Here is a 20,345-nt window from a genome sequence, read left to right on the forward strand (position 1 = left end):
AGAGAGAGAGGGAGACACAGAATCTGAAACAGTCTCCAGGCTCTGAGCGGTCAGCACAGAGCCCAACACGGGGCTCGAACTCAGGGACCGCAAGATCATGGCCTAAGCTGAAGTCGGACGTTTAACCAACTGAGCCACCCAGGCGCCCCTGTAACACCCAACTTAATATGCCACCAACCCAAGGCATCTGCAATTTAACATAGGTCACCCAAAAGTAAGAGCTCCAGGTGTGAAAGAAGAGCATTTCTTTTCTTCAGGTACTTTGACACCTTTCTAACCACACCTCTTAGGTAACTGACTGTCCTCTCATCATAAGTAGTAAAGAGAAAGCTTTTCTAGCTAGAACTCGACCCAAGCACAAATTAGAACTTCAACTGAAACTAAAATTACCAAAACATCTTCATTGGAGGGACCTGATCCAGAGCCACTGACAGAAGAGGGAAGGTGTCTTGGTTAAGTCTGGGGATTTCTCAAGTGTTCTTGACACTCCCCTGGAGTGCTATTCAGAGCCACTGCAAGAATCCAAAGCAGGTGGTACTGCAGAATCGGGACGGGCAGAGACAGTAACAAAATGGCCCCAAAGACAGCATGACTCAGAGTGCCAATCCACTAGGAGGTAAATGAAGAATACCTTCCGAATGTGCTTGACTGTACGTCCCCTTCTGTTCAAGGAGCCTAAGACCCAGGAGATTAGAGTAAGATTTGGGGAATGGGAAGAGGAGGCTGATTAGGAGGAAAACATTTGAAAAGAAAAATCTTTCAGTTTGACCTCGGGTCTTAACCACTTCCACAGAATTTAGGTACGAAGGATCCACTCTTATTGATGTATATATTTTGAAGTGTTCAGCTTCATACACGTTTTGTTTCCTCAAGAGTTTGAACACTTGCAAATCACTAGCTCCATAATTCCTCCCACCTTTATCTAATGTAATTAGTTAAGAAGTGGGTCATAGAATGGAGATTTATTCATCTTCCATAAATAAAGAAAAGTTTCTGTAAAAATGACATTCACACCCAATTTTCTTTTGATCCCCATTAAATCGATGATAGTGAACAAAGTGACTTTTCAGTATTTGCTCTGAAGTCAATTGCTTTTAATGCCTGTCAGGTAATCCTAAAAACAAATTCCACCAACCTTTGTGGGGAATTTCAGACAAAGGCTACAAAGAAGCATTTCCACAAATGAACTGTGTACTTTGTACCCCAACTGTAGGCTACCTTTAGAGCGGGACAGTGCCACATGGCTTGTGTGCTGTTGATCCACATCCCACGCAAGTCTGTGTTGATGCCAGTGACCTGAGGAGACCAGAGAAGCCCTGGGTACGTTTCAGAGTCATTCATTTGTTCCTTCATTCACTTGTTCATTCACATCAAAACCTTATTAAACACGTAACATGTACGAGACACTATGCTAGGCTCTGGGCATCTTCTATTCACAGATCAGCATTTTACAATTTGATTTCTTTGTTTAAAGTACCATCAAGGACACAACACCTCTCGAGAGAGACTTTCTACTTAGCATTGGAAATTGGAGTGTGGCTCTGCAGGCAAAGTAGATTACTAAAGATTAATAAAGATATCAACAGTCTAAGGGGGTTCTAAGTACTCATTTATTCCAGAATGACCCTAGGACCTCAATTTGAATATATGGGTAATGGGGGGAAATGCCTTCTCTCCCGGGGATGATAATGGCAAATTTCTAGCAAAAACGATGGCTGAATATATGGGGCAAGGAAAACAGTATGTGTGTGGAAGGGAGCTGGAGAGCCCTGAGTTCACAGGCTGGCTCCAACATCTGTGAACCTGGATGTGTGGGGAAACCATTCAGCTCCTCTGTGCCTCAGTGAGCTCACTCATAAAGCAGGTAACAGTGCCCTCCTCCCAGGTTATTGTGACAAATACGTACCACGAGAGAAGAGCCCTGCCCTATGTCTAGCATGGTAGGCACCTAGATAAGCACTGAATGAATGAACAAATGAATGAATGGAAAGGGAGCAGCTCATGGATAAGCTGGAGAATAGGAATGAGCATCAAGAACTTCAAAGAGGAAAAAACAGGGTGTCTTTTTTTCCTTTATACTTGCTTTCTTTTCTCTCTGGCTTGGGAGGGTCTGGAGAGCTGTGTGTGGAGAGACCCAATGCTATAAAGATAGCTTTTCTGAATTCATGGGGGACACACAAGAGGACGAGAATTCAGTTCTTTCCGAAATTGCTCAAGTAGGATAGTCCTGTTTCTACAGAAATTCCAGAAAGTCAAATATCCTTTATTAAAGATACTTGTATTGAGGCAGTTGCCCTACTTTTAGATAGGAAATGATGCTTGTTGTTCACTTGGGCCTCTTCAGAAAAACAGGCCTCAGATTTCGTCCAGTAGCCCTAGGAGTTTGTCCAACCATGTTCTCCTCTTAACTCCTCCCCATGGCTTGCTTAGCTTCCCACTCCCGGTGAGGCTGGGGTGGGAAAGGGGAGCACCATAAAGTCACATTTTCCATACTCACCCGCACAAAGAGTTTTCAGAGGTCACTGCAACTGTCTTTGAGGTACCTTATCCCTGGTCTCCCTAGCCCCCCAGCCCTGGCACACAATGATTTTATTTGCTCTGCTCTCCAGATAGTTTGGGAAGGTGCCGTAGAGGATGATTTGTGTATCTGCAAAAACTTCAAAAGTTATAGCCCTCTTTAAAATGACTTCAGCCTATCTCCTTAATGTGACAGCTTCAGTTTACTGATCTGGAAAATGGAACACAATGCCTTTGACACTGGGTGATGAAACAAGATAATGTCAGAAGATCACCGGTCACCAACCGGGTGCCAAGGAAAAGTTAATTTTGATTCTCAGTATATCACACAAGGCTCTGATCCTCACTTCATCATGTAGAATGAATTAATGTTGGGGCACCTGGGTGGCTCGTATGTGAAGTGTCCAACTCTGGATTTTGGCTCAGGTCATGATCTCACAGTTAATGAGTTCGAGCCCCATGGATTCTCTTTCTCTCTCCCCTACAACACGCACACTCTCTCTCTCTCAAAATAAATAAAGTTTAAAAAAAAGAGGATGAATTAATGGCCACTGCTTTTCATCAGCATAAGGCAAGCTGACAAGAGATTGTGTCACCAGTGTGTGTGAGACACGAGCATCTGTGGCCTTGGGCATAGCATGTGGGGTTTCTGGGGAACTGTATACCCTGGTCTGGGCCAGGCTGTCCTTTGTGGGGCTGCCACTGTGGATGGCATCCTAAAGGGGGCATTATTCCTATATTTATCCAAAATATCTGGCTTGAGTCAGCAGGTTAGGCCATGTCCTGCTGCCTTCTTACCCCTCACTGACAGTGTCCCTTGGGCATGGCACTTCTAGCTGTCTCCTCATCAAAGCCTTGGTGTGCAATCTTACCATGGTCATCCTTTCCCAGCTCTTGGCATGTCCCCAGTCTCAGTGACAGGATACACAGAGTCCAGATTTACAATATAAATGCATTTAGAGTCTAGACTTCTTCCAACAACACATGGAAGAGTTCGAACCAGTGGGGGAAACCCAAGATTGCAAATCTGTCCTATAGCCCTTAAATTAGGGAGCCAAGATGCAAGAAGCCAGGGTCAAGTTCAAAAGCTTCAGCCTTGGGCTCCTGGGCCGGGAAGGTGCCTGCTAGGATGTACATACCCCATTCCCCAGTCTGTTTTGTCCTGAGCTGAATTTTACTCCATCACATGGACAGGTTCTCATTCCCACCACTCCCCCATGCAGATGAGGACTTGGGAGTTATTAAGAAAAGGAGCTCAATTGTCCCCCTTGGCTTATCGTTACTAACCAGGCAGAGGAAAGCTTCAGCCCACCATTGGTTTAGATTAGCCCCTTCGTTTCAATATTATTAATTACCCAAGTTAGCATACAGCATGTCAACATCAAACCCCTACTTTTTTTTTTTGAATTAACTGTTTCATTTGCAACCCCATGGCTGTACCTGCTTTCTTTCATGTCTCTGGGACCAAAGCAGGAATACCTCACAGATTCGGTTTTAACTCTGACCAACCAAGTTACTATACTGGGGACTAACACAGGTGACTCCTTCCATGGGAGTCCACCAGGCTAATCTTTGGAGGTGACATTTCCATAATAACTTAAGGTTTGCCCAAGTTCTCTGTTGCATCCTGTGCAAAGTAAACAGAAGGGTTAATTTAGTTCTCTAATCTCTTGTTATAAGCCTAATTATTTTACATGTCTTCATTTCATTAATGAATTGCTGCTTTTTACATGCAGCTTCTTCCCCATTGCTTTTGTTTAAACCTCCTGGTGGGAAGGGATAGATTAATTTTGTTGTGCCTTAATGAAACTGTATGCTACATTAGATTTAACCATTTGGCATGCACTGCCAACATCACCATTATGCATAATGAATTATTTTTTGTGAGTCCCAAACTACTATAGACCTTCAGTGTTCTCCTTCAGATATTGTGACTGTGCAACGGGCAGGCACAGGACACCAAGCTTGGTCATTGCCCCTCGTGTCTAAGGAAACTGCCTTGTGGCTTTTTACTTTCTGTCACTTTCATGGAAGTGTCTAGATTTCCCCTTGTCATGAAGAACTCAGATGTCCAGTTGAGGTCCAGTGAGCATCTCACATGAAAGCAGCAAGTCAATTTTGAGGTTGTGGGAGCAGAACACCGTGCTAGGCACCTTGAGGCAAAATGTTGTTTGGTCCTTGTCTTCAATTTAAAACCACAATCACGCATTGTTGCTCCTGTGTCTGCAGGTCATCTGGGCTCTGCCGGTGTAGACTGGGCTCGACTGGTAGCTGTGCTTCAGTTTGCAGCGGCCAGAGCAGCTCTGTTCCTCATGTCTCCATCCTCCTGGGACCAGCAGACTAGTCAGTGTCTGTTTTTCTTATGCTGATGGCAGAAGTTCAAGAGGGCAGGTAAGAATGTACAAGACCTCTTAAGGCCTAGGCTTGGAACCGACACACTTTTACCCACTTATTGTTTGGTCAAAGCAAGTAACATGGCCAAGTTTAAAGACGAGGCCATGAAGTTTTCTCCTTCAAGAGTTAGCTGTGGCAAAAGTGGGGTTAAAGGAACTGGCAAATAATTGGAGCCAACAATTAAATTGTTCATATGTTTTTAAGGGTTGGCTGGGTTCTGGGATGTGGCCATCCCAGTTTTCAAAGCTGGAGCCATTTAATCCCACAATTAAGGTTGGCCCCAGCCAAGACTCTGGAACCAGTTTTGTCTCTAGGCAGGGGATTGAAGGATCTCAAGCCAGTGACTCTCTGGCTCATCACTGAGTTAGGCCTGATCCAAGTTCCATTAAGCCAGAACCACGTCCTGTCTGAGTTCCAGGTGCAGTGGGGAATGCATTTCCTGACCCTGAACTTGGGTTTCCCCCATATCTGCTGCTGACCCTACTCTAACACACTGGCCTACCAGCATGTTCCTAAGTCATCTTCTTGGTTACTTAAGTTGCCCTGCTTGCCAACCTTTGCTGAATTGACTTTGTGAATACTTGATCTTAAAACCACCAGTCATTATTCCTTGCCTGGCCTCTCCCACAGGACAGAACCAGTGCTCCAGAATGATTTCCAGATTCAGAACAGGGGACACCTGCCCTTTCCTTTGCTACTAGAATTGGTGTTTCACTGTCCTACCGTTCAGCCTATACCTCTGATCCTGGGATTTCTCCATCTGGTGTCATTCACTGCTCCTAAATCCTAGCTCCAGACTGGAAACCCAGCTAGCAATATGGTGTAGACCATACCAGATTGCTACCAAAAAGTTGAAAGAATGTTATGCTCCCTAGGTTCTCTCCATGGGTTTGGAGGAAGGTGGGTCCCACGAATGGGTACACCCTGGAGCAATTGCTTGAGGTCAAGAAGGATGAGGAGCCAAAGAAGAAATAAGCAGTGAAATGGTAGCTCACTTAAAATTGTGTCATAGTCAAGGCTAAGTGCTGATTGTCCTGGATACAAAGACAATGAGTTACAAACTCCACCTGGATGGAGTCTTGATGACATGTGTGCTGATTCTTCAGTGTCACCTTGGACACCTTCCGCAGGGGGAGGGCGCTGTGCTGTTCCTAACTCAGGGCATTTGGTATCACCATTCCCTCTAGGAAGAACGTATTTTCCCCTGATATTTATATCCCTCCATCCCTCATCTCCTCCAGATCTGTACACAAATATCGCCTTCTCCATGATGTCTTTCCTGATCTCCCTACTTGTTATTGCTATTCCTACCCCTCACCCAACAAGGCAATCCCTCTCTTCCTTTCCTGCCTTATTTTTTATCAAGAACACTTATCACCATCCTGTGCAGTTCACATTTTACTTTTTGTTTTGTTGATTGCCTCCCTTCACTAGAATACGTGCCCCATGATTTGTCTCTTGGCCCCTGGAACATATTATAGATGCTCAGAAAATATTTGCTGAATGAAGGAGGAAAGGAGGGATAGACAGAAGCAATGGGAGGCTGGCCAGAGTGGGCTGGAAGATAGAGACAGGCCAAGACAAAAGCATGTATAAGTGCTTGAAGACTCACAGTCACCCTGAGGACACCAATGAGGTCAGCCCAGGGACTCCAAGGCACTGCTGAGCTTTAGCTTCCCCATTGCTTCTACTGGTTCCTCATTGTCAGCCTGTCAGGCATACTCAAGGTTCTCCACTCCTTGACCCAGAGCTGTCCTTGGTCTACCTTCTCCCCATCTTAACCACACTTGAACAAGTAGCCAGCCAGCACCCTGAATCTCCACTTACTTACCTCCCATGGACTTTGAATTAGACTTTGGTCCAGATATGTCTGCTAAAAGGAACTCAAACCAAAGTCCCAAACTAAATTGATCCCATTTACCCTGCCATCAGTCAGAGATCATCTTTCTCACCAACCGCCTTAATTCCAGGTTTTTTTGTAAGCACAGCATCTATTTGGATGTCCAGATAGAATCTTGAGCATTTACCTTTCAAAGGTGTACTGACTGCACCTGCTTCTGTCATTTCCTGTGCAACCACTGCTTCCACTCCCATCCTCCTCATCTCTTAATTGGCAAGTGTCCTAACCATCTTCCTTCTTTAAGTCCCCTTGAGCCCCATCCATTAACATTTCCCATCACCTGGGGGGCTTGTTAACATGGCATATAAGGCCCTCCATGTTCTAACTATTCCCTCTCCAGTCCCGTCTCTCTTCCTTGCTATTATGCTGAATTTTCTCCAGTCCTTTGCACAGACAGTCCCCCTGCTAGGCATTCCCTCTGCCACTCCTACTTACCCTTTAAGATTCAGCTCAAGTGTCATTATGATTTTGTCCATATTGCATAGCACATGTTCACTTTTTAAAAGCCTTATCTTCAATTGGATCAGCAATGTTTAAAGAATAATGGACTTGATATTTTTTCCCGATACATAGTAAATGCATAGTTATTAAGAATGTCCATCCACACAACCTCCAAAGATCATCTTGGATACCACCAAAGTCACCCCACTTTTTTAAAACAGTGGGCTGGGCCGTCTTGCTGTTTAAAGTCATAGAGTTGGAGGGGTGCCTGGGTGACTCAGTCAGTTAAACATCTGACTTCGGTTCAGGTCATGATCCCACGGTTTGTGAGTTCGAGTGCTGCATTGGGCTCTGTGCTGACAGCTGGGAGCCTGGATCCTACTTCGGATTCTGTGTCTCCCTGTCTCTCTGCCCCTCCCCTGCTCGTCTTCTGTCTCTCTGTCTCTGAAAAATAAATAAACATCATAGAGTTGGAGAGAGCTGTGAGAAGCCAATCATACTGCCTTTAGTAAGATCTGAAATATTATGCTTTCATGGTATAATATTTGTTAACAATTATTGAGTGTCTCTTACATGCTGGGCACTGTTCTGCATGACTTACTTATATTCACTCATTTAATCCTCATAATAACTATGAAATGAGACTAAAATCATCTTTATCTTACAGAAAAGAACATAGAGGCTCAGAGTGGTTAAGTAATTTGCCCAAGGTCACACAGCTGATAAGGGTTGACCCCTCTATTCAAACACAACCATTTGAGTAGAGTGAGATCATCACTTCTAACAGGTGTTAATGCCTCCAATAGTCTATAGATGAGACTGTTCTTGGCACCTAAACTTTGCTGTAGTACAGCCTGTTCTTGCTGGTGGAAGGAGGGATGCTTTGCTGGAAGGCTGCCAGGACACTCAGAAAAGTAACCTCTTGAAAGTGGACAACTCAGTAGTCTATGACTCTCTAGTCTTAGTTTAAGAAGTTCTTTGTGGCAGGAGCCAACTTGGTATCACTTTGATAGAATCCTCGGCTGCTGGCCCTTTCTGCTATCCTGTGCGTTTTTTTGGTCTCCAGAGATAGCCTGAACTTTCCAGCTCTAAGCAAGAAAGCTTTGGAACCAAATCATCCATGTTCTTCTTGAAACTCATAAGCCCAACCCCTGTTGAACATATTAGAGAATTTTGTTCTTCTGCAGAACAGGTTCTCCTACAGAAGAACCTCAAAGCCAGAGGCTGAGCTCCTGCTCCTACATGTCACTTGCCCTATCCTAAAAAAAAATTCTGGCTTGAAATATTTATGCACCTGATTGTTTGGAAGTTTTGTGGAACCTGCATGTGTCAATTAAACAGCTCATTCCTGTCACATGCTTGTCACATTCACTGGGAGCCTGCGTGTCACAGCTTTTGAAATGACGCAGCCCAGATGCTATGGATCAGCTCAGTGTCTCTTGGAGAAACCCATGCTCAGCTATATCCCTGTGGGTGATAAACAGGATGGATGTCCCCATCCCCTGATAAAGCACTTCTATCTATAAACGCATAACTCAAAAGGAATTACCACCAATATTCTTTTAATTGGAAATATCTTTCTTCCTCCTAAGCAGATACATGCAAGCTCCTTTTCTGCAGAAGCCATCCATAGAAAAGGAACATGTGTGTGAAAGACAGCCTGTTTAATCTTTCCCTGTAATCAGCTCCCCGGAGCCCAAATGCTGAGTCTGTAAAAGTTGCAAGCCCAGGCCACTCTTCTGCTCACTCCTGCTAACGACTTACTCGGCCTGCCCTGCCCCTTCTTCCTGACTTTGGCAATGGGACTCCTTGGAAAGCCAGCACTTTCCACCCTAAGGGAGATTCTCCATCAAAATCAGACACCCTAGAAAAATAGAGCTTAGGCGAAGCGGCTTTTCTGATCCCATTATTGATAAGCTCTTAGAGCTCATCAATGAAAATTAGAACTTGTTAATCCTGTACATTTCCCCCCTTGATTTTTAATTACAGAAGAAAGAAGTAATGGATAACTTATGGGGCTACAGAGACACTGAGGCTGTCAAGAGAAAATTAAATTTACGGTCAGAGAGTTTTGTTTTCTCAAGTGTCCTTGTAAAATGCAAAAGAGGCTCCTGGCATCACCAAGGCAATTCAACTGGTTTCCTAAACTGGCAGGGTTTTCCTCGAAGAAGCCCTCCTTCATTTGCCAAGAGAGTGTATTAATGACAAGGACTGGACCTAAAGGGAACTCATTCAGAAGAAAACTGCATTAAAAGAACATTAAGGGCGATGTTTTAAAGTCTGATTTAAACTCATGAAAGCAAGGAGATTTATTGTCGAAGCCAAATCGCCAAGCTGACGCGCCCTGCCTGGTAATGCATTCCGATTGGAGCACAGGGGATTGAATCCGTTCAGAACCATCGCTCACCGGGGCCCAGGCGCTCCTGCTGGGGGAGAAGAAGAGAACCAAAGTGGGACATGGGCTGGGGACAGCCACATTTCTGAAAGCAGATAGGCTGACCTCCCACAGGGGCCGACCCACCAGGGAAGCAGGAGGAGGAGGGCGCTGCCAGCTGAGGTCCGCCTTGACATTAGCACAGAGCTTAGCAGCCTTTGAGCTTCCCAGCACAGGCCCACGGTTGCTGGGGTGCTGCTCCCTGGGGAAGCTGGAGGCTCACCAGGATGTTCCAACCCCTCTCTTCTGACTCCTCAACCCCTCCTGCGTTATCCTCTTTGGCAGCCCCTCCTGCAAGCGTTTAGACCCACGGCAGAATGGTCACCCCTCCCTGTCCAACCCATTGCTCTGTTTCACGTGACCACACTCTGCTTTGGAGTAATGCAACGCAGGTGTCTCACCTGGGCTGCAGACCTGGACTCCAGCCAGAAGGCCAGCTGCTTGCTACCTTGCAACTCAGGATCTGATTTCTAGCTTCGGAGTGTCAGTACCAATGTTGGAAAGGCACAGCCAGTCACCCTAGAAAACTCGAAGAACACAGCCTCGAGCCTGTGCTCTCTATCCCCATCTCGGTGCAGGGGTGCTGCCAGGGTGCCTCCCACTGCTCCCGATGCCAGCTTTTATGGTTCCCCCCTCCGTAGCCTCATATCTGTTCTCAGTAGCTGCAGCCCTGCAGTTCAGCTTCGTACTTTTTCATGAAGCCTTGGAACTGATTCTGTCTCATGTTTTTCCTGGTGTTTCAGTGCCTGGACAGATACTCACTTCCTGGTATCTGTGCCTCTCTAAACCTTGTGGAATCTTTACCGTGTCTGGATGCAGGTTTCTCTTTTCAAGTGGCTGAATTTGGACAGCCAAGGGGCTGTCCGGATGTGGATGTGAAGTCATCTGCCAAAATTACAGGAGCCAAGAGCATCACAAGAGGAGAGACAGAAAAGCCTTTGGTGAAGGCAAATCCAGGGTCCAAGACCAGGAGAGCCCATCGGAGTCAGTGTGCAAACGTGCCTCAGAGAATTGGGTGGCAGGAGAATGGGGAGTCCAGGCAGTTGGCACAGGCTGTGTGACCCTTTCATCATGCATCTCCTTACTTGTACATTGAGTGCTTCACAATATCACTGATCATGAAGCTATGGAAGCAATAAATAATATAACAACTATGTAAATGTTAGGAGAAACAACTGGGGAGAAGGTGGGAGAGGACTTCTCAGAGGCAGTGGCCACTCAGAGTTGGGTTTTGAAAGGAAAGTAGAAATTTGCCAAGACAGGAAGTGGGTAGGAAGTGGGGGTGGGTTGAGGTTTAGCTCAGAGCATGACTGGGGTGGAGACATGTGGCCAGTTTCCTTTGGGGAGCAGAGAGCTGTGTGGAAGACGAGACTGGAAATGTCCTCAGGAGCACGATCACAAAAGTTCTTGGTGTTATGCTAAGAAACCTTAACTTTCTCATGCAGCCAATAGGAGGAAGCCATTAAATGTATTTTAGGTAGCTTCCGAGTTAGTACTAGTCCAAGGTGGCTAAACCCCCACAACTGACCAGACTGCTGGCCTACTTGGGTTAGAGAGGGAGATACTGGAGGTGGGGCCCGCTGTGAACTTCCTTTCCAGAAAACGTCTCATAGGTTCCACATTTTGCATGTGATCTCATGGAAGTCATGGACCTAAAGCTATTTCTGGGAAATAACTTGTTACCTAGGGAGAATTTCATTCTTCTTAGGGGATGTGTGCTGCAGTGTTTAAAGATGATATGTCACAATGCCTGCGACTAATTTTCAAATCATTTGTCAGCACATTTTTGCAAGTGTGTGTGTGTGTGTGTGTGTGTGTGTGTGTGTGTTGGGGAGGGAGAGAGAGAAATGAAGAAATTGAGGCAAGATGTAAACAGTTGATGAATCTAGGGGAATAGTATATGGATGTTCATCACAATTTCTTTCAACTTTTCTGTACATTTGAAATTTTTAAAAATAAAAGCAAAGCAAGCAAAACTCTCGCTCAAGGCAGAAGTAGCAGGAATGAATGTAAAGTGATGAATTTTATTCATTTATATTCCTTCACCACATACTGTCTGAATACCTACTATAGTTGTTCAATATTTAGTCGGAACAATCAATAGGACTTAGTGCCTGACGGGAGGCGAGTGGGGGAGATGATGGAGGAGGTGCGGTAACGGAGCGCGAAGTAGCCGGCGTGAATGACGGCTGGTTCAATTAACAAAGAGACGAGAAGGCAGAAGGGCAGCAGGCCGGAGGAGGGGAGAATGAGTTCAGTTCCGTGGACAGCATTTTAAAAGGAGTGTTGATGAACTTGAATGAGTTAGGAAGAGACATCAGAAGCAAGGTACAAGAGAAACAGGGTGGGCCAAGGACAGGGATATATTTGGGAGGAGGTGAGGGTGGGTGTTGTCTGCAGTTGTCTGCAGACAAGAATAATATTAGGAAGTGTTGTGGACTAGATTCACATGACCTGAGAGGGCTATATTTGGAAGATGGGAGACAGTGACAGAGATAGTTTTGGGCTCAGGGTGTACAGGGACTTGACCCCAATCATACTGTTGGACAGCGTCAGTCTCAGAAGACAAGTCACTAGGTGTCGAATGCTGGGCATCAGTCACAGGTCAGGAAGGCAGGGTCTCTATTCTCAAACAGCTCCCATTTTGCCATTGGATCTTCACAATCAATACCGGGCAGAAAACAAAGCCGTATTGCTTGACACAGACCTTCAAATTCTTAGAAAACCTACAGTTGTCTGTTCCTTGTCTTCCCATTTCCATCCAGGCACTTAGAAGGACGACAAGTCACAGCAGATGCAAAAATTCACAGGGTGTGTTGTGGCAAATAGAAATCCCAGGAGTCCGAGGTAAGTAGCTATTTCCAAAATGTCACGGACCCTCCACAACCTCTCCTGCCTCCGTAACAGACAGTGCAGCTAGGGAGGACTGGCCTTCTGGAGAGACAGTTGAACCTGGCCTTGAAAGGGAGATAGGAATGTTCCAGGGAAAAGGAAAGAAGACATTCCAAGGTGAACGACGTAGCAGAATGGAAGCTAAACCATCCCAGTCGCCCTCCCCTGGCCTCTCTCAGGAAAATAGGCTTGAGAATTAAAGGAAAACCCAGACAGTAGAACCCTACTTTCTTCCAGGCTCTTGTCTTCTTTGACCTGAGTCCTGTACCAGGGCTATTTATTTATCTCCCTGGTTTAGGGGCTTTGCTCTCGGTCAGAGGTTGCAGGGTAAATCCCCAGACTCCCATTCTGGAGATGTTTCAACTCGAGTACCTACAAAATTTGGGGCCCCAAGGCTCGTTTCGCTTTCAGTTGCTCTCCTCCTCATCCTCCAACTAAGCCCAGAAACAACGATGTGAGCTATGTCCCTCAGTTCCCAAAAAACAGCTCTGGCTGGCTCCCCTGCTCCCCAAGGGGAAATATGAAAATTGCCTTTTAAAATTTCTCAGTAGACAAGTCCTTGTGTCATTGACACCCTCCTCCTCTCTTAACATCTCCTTGGCTAACATTTGTGGAGCACTTTCTATGTGCCAGGCATCTTGTGGGTTTTTTACATACATTTCATTTCCATAGCAGCCCGATGAGGAAGGTGTTATAATTAACCGCATCTACAGACAAGGAAACTAAAGCTTAGAGTGCTTGAGCAATTTGCTCAAGGTCATGCCGCTGAGATGCCAGAGAGTGGATGCCAGAATCACGGGAGATGGATTCCAGTACACAAGCTCTTAAAAATCCATGCGAGGGGCGCCTGGGTGGCTCAGTCGGTTAAGCATTTGACTTCGGCTCAGGTCATGATCTCACTGGGTTTGTGAGTTTGAGCCCTGCATCAGGCTCTGTGCTGACAGCTCAGAGCCTGGAGCCTCCTTCAGATTCTGTGTCTCCTCTCTCTGCCCCTCTCATGCTCATGCTCTGTCTCTGTCTCTCAATAATAAATAAACATTAAAAAATTTTTTTAAAAATTAAAAAATCCATGTGACAGCTACACTGGCTCATTCTAGAGGGCCTCAGTCCACATCCTGAACACAATTAAAAAAACCAAAAACCAAACACTGAGATACTGCTACTGTGTTTTGGGCTTTGTTCTAGGGATTTTATATGTATCAATTCCAGTAACTTCAAAGCCACCTGTGAAGGAAGCGCTGTTATCTACTTTTTAAGGATAAACAAATGGAGGCACAGAGAGGTTAAGTGACTTCCCTGAGGTCAGAATTTTAACTCAGGCGGTCCATCCCGTAACTGTATTGCTGTGACATCTTGCCTGAGAGACAAGTGTATAGAGTATGCATGTATAACTTGCAAGGGGGGACCTTTTCAGGAATGTTGCCCATGTGGGGTGGACTTCCAGCATCTCCCGTGGCCACTGTCCCTGTTACGTACCGTACCCTGTACCAATGGTCATGTAGCATCCCTTTGCCGTCATCCTTGTCCCCAGAGCACAACAAGAGAGAGGATTCCTAAGTGTATACTGAACATCATGGGGGGAGCTTAATTCTCAAGTGTTAACAATGTGAAACTCTTGGAGAAACAGGTTCATAATGTGAAAATTCTGCGAGATAGTACATTGTTTTAAATTAGCATAGTTACTCTCAAAGTTAGAAAGGAAAAAGTTTCTTGCTACTGGCATTTATTAAATAGTTTGTCTCAACCTAAATGAAAGCATTTTGGTAAAAAAAATTTTCCTGCCATCTCTAAAAAAAAAAAGAGAGAATCACTGATTTGTATATAAAGAAAGGGAAAAGGGGAGAGGCAAGGAGGAAAGACAGAAGGAGGGAGGGCATGAAGAAAAGAAAACTTTTTTCTTACATTGGACTATGCATCATGGTAATGAGAATATAATCTGATCACCTAAAATAGTCTGGCCTTACTTATGCCCTCTGGTTGGTGATTATTTTTGCCTTCATAGGAAATATTTTGATTTAAAATTTTCATTATATTAAATCTTCCTTAAGTCTTAGAGTAGTATGCCCCAGGCTGATATTCACAATTTACAAACCATTTGTAAACCAAAGCTTACAACTGGTTTGGCCACGGCCCCAACCAGTCAGAGCAAGTGCTCCCTGGTATATGGTGTCCATGGGAATCAACTGGATCTCAACCCTCAGATGTCATTGATCTGGGATTTTAAAATGAGATCACTGGAAAAACAATATAGCAAAAGCTTTCGCTCCTCTCAGCTCATTTTCTATAGGATTTAAATAATCTAAAGTCTAGCCAGAAACCAGAAGAGCTCAGCAAAAAATGGTGGAGCCACTTAGCATATCTAGGAGGTCTGTGTAGCAAGGCTCACACGGTCTGTTCACAGGACAGGTGATACAAGGGATTCTCTGCCAGTGGTTTTGACTTTGAAACCACCTTAATGTTTGCCATGTTTTCATCAATCTTGAGACAGGAGACTGCAGAGGGAAGAATTACTTCTGGAGACAGTGTACGTTAATACGAGCAAAAGAGACAAAGAGACAATAGAATAGGGGAAAACCCCAACATCCAGACACAGCAACTCTAAACACACAAGAAGCTGAGGTTATCTAGTACAGGGGCAAATAGCCCTGTACAGAGCAATCAATACTCCCAGAGGGCAAAGCATCATCACAATTATGTATACTGATGACTGGACCACCAGGAAAAGATGAAGTTGTGTTCTGGGTAGAGAAAAAATCAGAAAAGGATGAATTCAATGAATGGAAAATCTTTGCATACAAACATTTAAAATTCTAAAAAGAAAAAAAAATCAAAAACCCTAAGTAATCCTTAAAAGAATAGCTTCTGATATATCTCTTAGGGTATGAAATAATGTTACTGTGTTTATATGTATGTTCTTACATGTAAAAGTGTAAGAATAGACTGTTCCACAGTATAAAGGAAATGGCATTATCTAGGAAAATTTAACTACTGAGTTTTATAGTGAATTAATAACCAGAAGGTAAGAAGGAAGAAATTATATTTTCAAGGATTCCAAGGAGGCTGACACAATTCACTTGGTCAGCTGGAACTATTCTCCACCTGAAAAGTGGCTGCAGAGGGTGGGGGAGGACTGGGCTGTGCTTCCAGGGACAGGGCGACATGGGTGTGTGAGTTTCATGTTGTAAGCCTGCACTTTTCAGAAGATAGTGGGCATGAGGGGAGGCCAGAAAATGACAGAAAGCTGAGAGGTACAAGATCCTGTCTCTTATCAAATGTGAATCTCTGATCAACTTACCAGATTGTGTAAAAGGACAGGACTTTTTTCATGTACTAGCTAGCGGGGCACCAAATTAACCTCAGACTTTTGGATTTAGGAGAATTGGAGGAAAGCAAGAGGAGGTAAGGTCATGAACTTGTAGGAATTGTGAGGATGACTGATGGGTTCAGAATTTGGGGATTTGAACCAATTTACCTAAATCTCTGAGACTCAGGAAAGCCCAGTAGAAATCTGTGTGTGTGTGTGTGTGTGTGTGTGTGTGATAGGTATATATGTTTGTATGTGTATGTGTATCTGTTTTTTAATAACCAATAGTTACTGAATACCTGTTGAGTGACAGGTGCTATGTTAAGTGCTTTTATATTCATGATTTCATTTAATCTGTAAGTCAACTTCTGTGAGGCAGGAATTGCGACAGTGAAGAAATTGATCTCAGAGAGGTTAATTCGCTTGCCCAAAGTCAAAGTCACACGGCCAAAGAGTGGTTATTCTAACGTGCATTCTTTCTGCCCAACCTCAAGCAAATTTTAATGCACCAGGAGAAGCTGTTCTTTATTTACAGACCTACATTCTCTCAAACAGTCAGGGAGTCTGTCTTCCGGTTGTCAAGTTACTAAACCTTGACAACAATGAAGGAGAATTTTAATGTTCCAAGATTTCAATAGATCTGGAGTTTGTGTGGGAAATTGAAGATGCAGGTTTAATGCGGGACAAGGAGGACAGCCGTATCTTGTAGATTTAAGGCATTTGCTGTGTATACATGTTTGGAGCTGTTTTCTTCTGCAACCACCACTGCCAGCGATAAAGAATGAATGATACCGAGTTCACAGGACTGATATCCATCAGCAACAGTATTTATTCCAGCCTCATAGGAATAAATACAAGGATGTGCTGATAATTACGCCTTGATACACGGAAGAGGATAGAAAAACTCTTCCTCAATTTGTCTAGCTCTCTGTGAATAATAATGCTGTCTGTGTGTTTATGGGAGGCAAAGTATTTAAAGCTCTATTGTTATTTTCACAGAAAAACAACTTTGAGAGAGGCATGTTTTCCGTACGCACTGGGAATGTGGGATTTATCTCATGGCCCACGGCCCCCTTTCCTTTTCTAACCAGCACAAATTCCTAGTGTTTTGATGCATGGAAGACGCTCTGCCTTCACTGTGAGATGACAGAGGCTTACAGAATGTCAAACAGAGCCCTGGTTTCCTGACTTCTGACCTAGCTCAGGTTTTTCTGTTTCTTTTCTTTCTTTCTTTTTTTTTCCCTTTACATGACTCAGACAGGCTCTCGGAGGCCTAGAGATAAAAGGCCTTATTAGAAGTGCAAAATATGACTATTATTACCTCTTTCAATAAGGCTTCTTGCCAATTTTTCAAATGACTAGATTCCGTGTGCTAATTATTACTACACAGATTCTGCATTTCATTTTCTTTCCCTGAAGGAGCCCACTTCCTAGGAAGATGAAGACAAGTGCTAAAAAGTGTGTTTACTGCCATCTATGGGAGGGAGTGGGGCCACCATGGCAGCGACAGTGGGTCCCCTTCCCGTGTAAGTCACAAAGCCACACGGAAATGTGCATGCTGTGTACAGGTTTTGCAGGGACCTCCGCAGGAAGATACCACTGGCAATTCATTTGTTTAAAGTTTTCCAGAAATAAAAGTTCACATTCCTGCTTTAGAGAGTGAGAACAAACTGCCCAGTTCAAGGCCATCATATTCATGTGTCTGGTAAGATAGAAGCATGTGGGCCCCTCTCCTAACTCAGGGTTCTCCCCTATGAGTACCCTCCAGTGTCCTGGCAGAGAATGCTGGAACTAGAAGTTCATTTGCTGGATGATTCTGAATATTCTGAAGGAGGCCAAGAAGTGGGGCCTGATAAAGACCCTCAAATGGCCAAAATAGATGTCTAAAGTCCATGTGCTGCGTGGCCTAGGAAATTGACCCACGAATCAGGCTATTATAACAAATTACACTGTTTAAGTATCAGAAACTCAATTACAAGATGGAGCAGAGATTTTGAAAGACAGATGTTTGAGGGAAACAAAAAGTGATGGCACTGATCCTAAAACCTAGGGAGAAAAGAGGAAACTTAAGGAAAAAAACGAAACAAAACAAAACACCGGATACAAGAGCCCAAGAGAGCAAAGCAGCTTGGACAATCACGGTAGTGTAGCAATCCGTGTTCATGCTAATGATCCAATTATCAAATAATGGTTAGATTTTCTTAGGGTGGTTAAGTCAGTAACATGAAAGGAGCAAAGGATACGACAGCACAAGACACAGGAAGAAAAATATAAACGGTCCTTGAAATATGAAAAGGTGTTCGACCTCATTCTGCACGAGGAAGCTGCAAATTAAAAGTACGAGTTAAAGACAAGCCTCTGAACAGGAGAAAACATTTGCAAAACAAATATCATTTAAAGGTATAACCATAAGATACCAAAAGCTCTTCAAACTTGACAGTAAAAATAAACAACCCAATTAAAAGGAAGGCAAAAGATCTGAACAGATATGTCACCAAAGAAGATATACAGGTAGCAAATAAATATGTGAAAAGATGCTCAATATCATATGTCATTGGGGAATTACAAACTGAAACAACACCACTGGATACTGGATCCTACTATCCACATATGACAATGGCTAAAATCAGAAACAGTGACAACACTAAATGCTGCCATGGATGCACAGAAACAGGAACTCCCCTTCGGTGCCTGTGGGAATGCACAGTGGTTTGGCCTCTTTGGGAAACAGTACTTACATGTACTCTTACCATACAATCCAGGAAACGTGCTTCTTCTAGGTATTTATCCACATGAAACAAAAAATTTACGTTTCTGCAAAAATCTCCGCATGAATATTTATAGCAGCGTTAGTCATAATTACCTTAAATCGGAAGCAACCAAGATGTCCTTCAATAGGTGAATAGATTCAGAAACTGTGATACAGCCCGACAATGGAATATTATTCAGGGCCAACAAGAAATGAGCTGTGAAGCCATGAAAAGGTGTGGAGGACCTTTAAATGCCTAATTGTACATGAAAGAAGCCAATCTGAAAAGCCTACATACTGTATGACTCCAACTGTATGACTTTTGGAAAAGGTAAAACTGTGGAGACAATGAAAAGATCAGTGGTTAGCAGTGGTCGGGGATGGTGAGGTGGGATGAACAGGTACAGTACAGAGAATTTTTAAGGCAGGGAAACTATTCTGTATGATACTGTAATGGTGGGTATGTGACATTATGCATATATCAAAACCCAAACACAAAGAGTGAACGACTTAGTTAATAATAATGTGTCTGTATCGCTTCATTAATTGTAACAAATAGGCCACACTAAAGTGAGATGTTAATAAGAGGGGAAACTATGTGGCGGGGGGTGGGGCAGAGATGAGGTATACGGGAAATCTGTACCTCTGGTTCAATCTTTTTGTAAACCTGATATTTATCTCAAAAAATAATGTCTTGGAGCATCTCAGTGGCTCATTGATTAAGTGTCCAATTCTTGATTTCAGCTCAAGTCATGATCTCACAGTTCACGAGTTCAAACCCCACTTTGGCCTCTGCCCTGACAATGCGGAACCTGCTTGGGACTCTCTCTCTCTCTCTCTCTCTCTCTCTCTCTCTCTCTCCCCTTCCCTTCCCTTCCCTTCCCTTCCCTTCCCTTCCCTTCCCTTCCCTTCCCTTCCCTTCCCTTGCTCTTGATCACTTTCTCTCTCTTTTTTTAAAATAAATAAACTTAAAAATAAAGTCTCTTAATTTGAAAAAAGAGTGGACAAAGATTATAAAAAAATGGAAACAATAAGAAAGTAGGTGTCGCAATCCTAACGTCAAAATCAAACCAAACCATATATTTTTTAATGTTTATTTTTGAGAGAGAGAGAGAGAACAAGTTGGGGAGGGGCAGAGAGAGAGAGGGAGACACAGAATCCAAAGCAGGCTTCAGGCTCTGAGCCATCAGCATGGCACCCCATGAGGGGCTTGAACTCACAGATCACGAGATCATGACCTAAGCCAAAATTGGATGCTTAACTGACCGAACCACCCAGGCACCCCAAGCCAAATATTAGAAGAGACAAAGATGGGCACTTTACAAAAGCCACATTCCACAATATAAATATTTTTTTTTAACAAATGAGTTAATATTCTTTACTCACTGATTGACAAAACTTCAAAAGGAGAGCTTGGTTGCAGATCATGCCACTGAAAGTGTGGGGAACCAGGTCTGCTCATACAGTGATGGCAAGAGAGAATGACAGATACATACTCTGTGAGGGGCGATGTAACAGTAGTTACAAAAATTACAAATGCACATGGTCTTTCTTAGACACAGTGCTTCTGGGAATTTAACCCACAGACATACTCAAACATGTACAAAATGAAGTAAATACAGAGATTATGATTACAGTATCTTTGTGGCATATTTTAGAACAGCAGAAGGTTGGATACAGGTAGATGCCTATCAGTAGGGGCAGTTTAAATTAT

At 43.9% G+C, this 20,345-nt stretch overlaps 1 long non-coding RNA gene across 1 annotated transcript in view; it reads left to right on the plus strand.

Moving 5' to 3' along the window:
• The window catches only part of LOC122238834, a 97,965-nt gene extending 86,971 nt beyond the window's left edge, over nt 1–10,994 (plus strand). The window contains exons 5-7 of the long non-coding RNA XR_006218020.1: nt 1,214–1,320; nt 4,747–4,908; nt 9,242–10,994. This is a non-coding gene — a long non-coding RNA (uncharacterized LOC122238834). The remainder of the gene's footprint in view (nt 1–1,213; nt 1,321–4,746; nt 4,909–9,241) is intronic.
• The last annotated feature ends 9,351 nt before the right edge of the window (nt 10,995–20,345 follow it).

Source organism: Panthera tigris, chromosome A1, assembly GCF_018350195.1.
Source record: "Panthera tigris isolate Pti1 chromosome A1, P.tigris_Pti1_mat1.1, whole genome shotgun sequence".
Taxonomy (NCBI): Eukaryota; Metazoa; Chordata; class Mammalia; order Carnivora; family Felidae; genus Panthera; species Panthera tigris.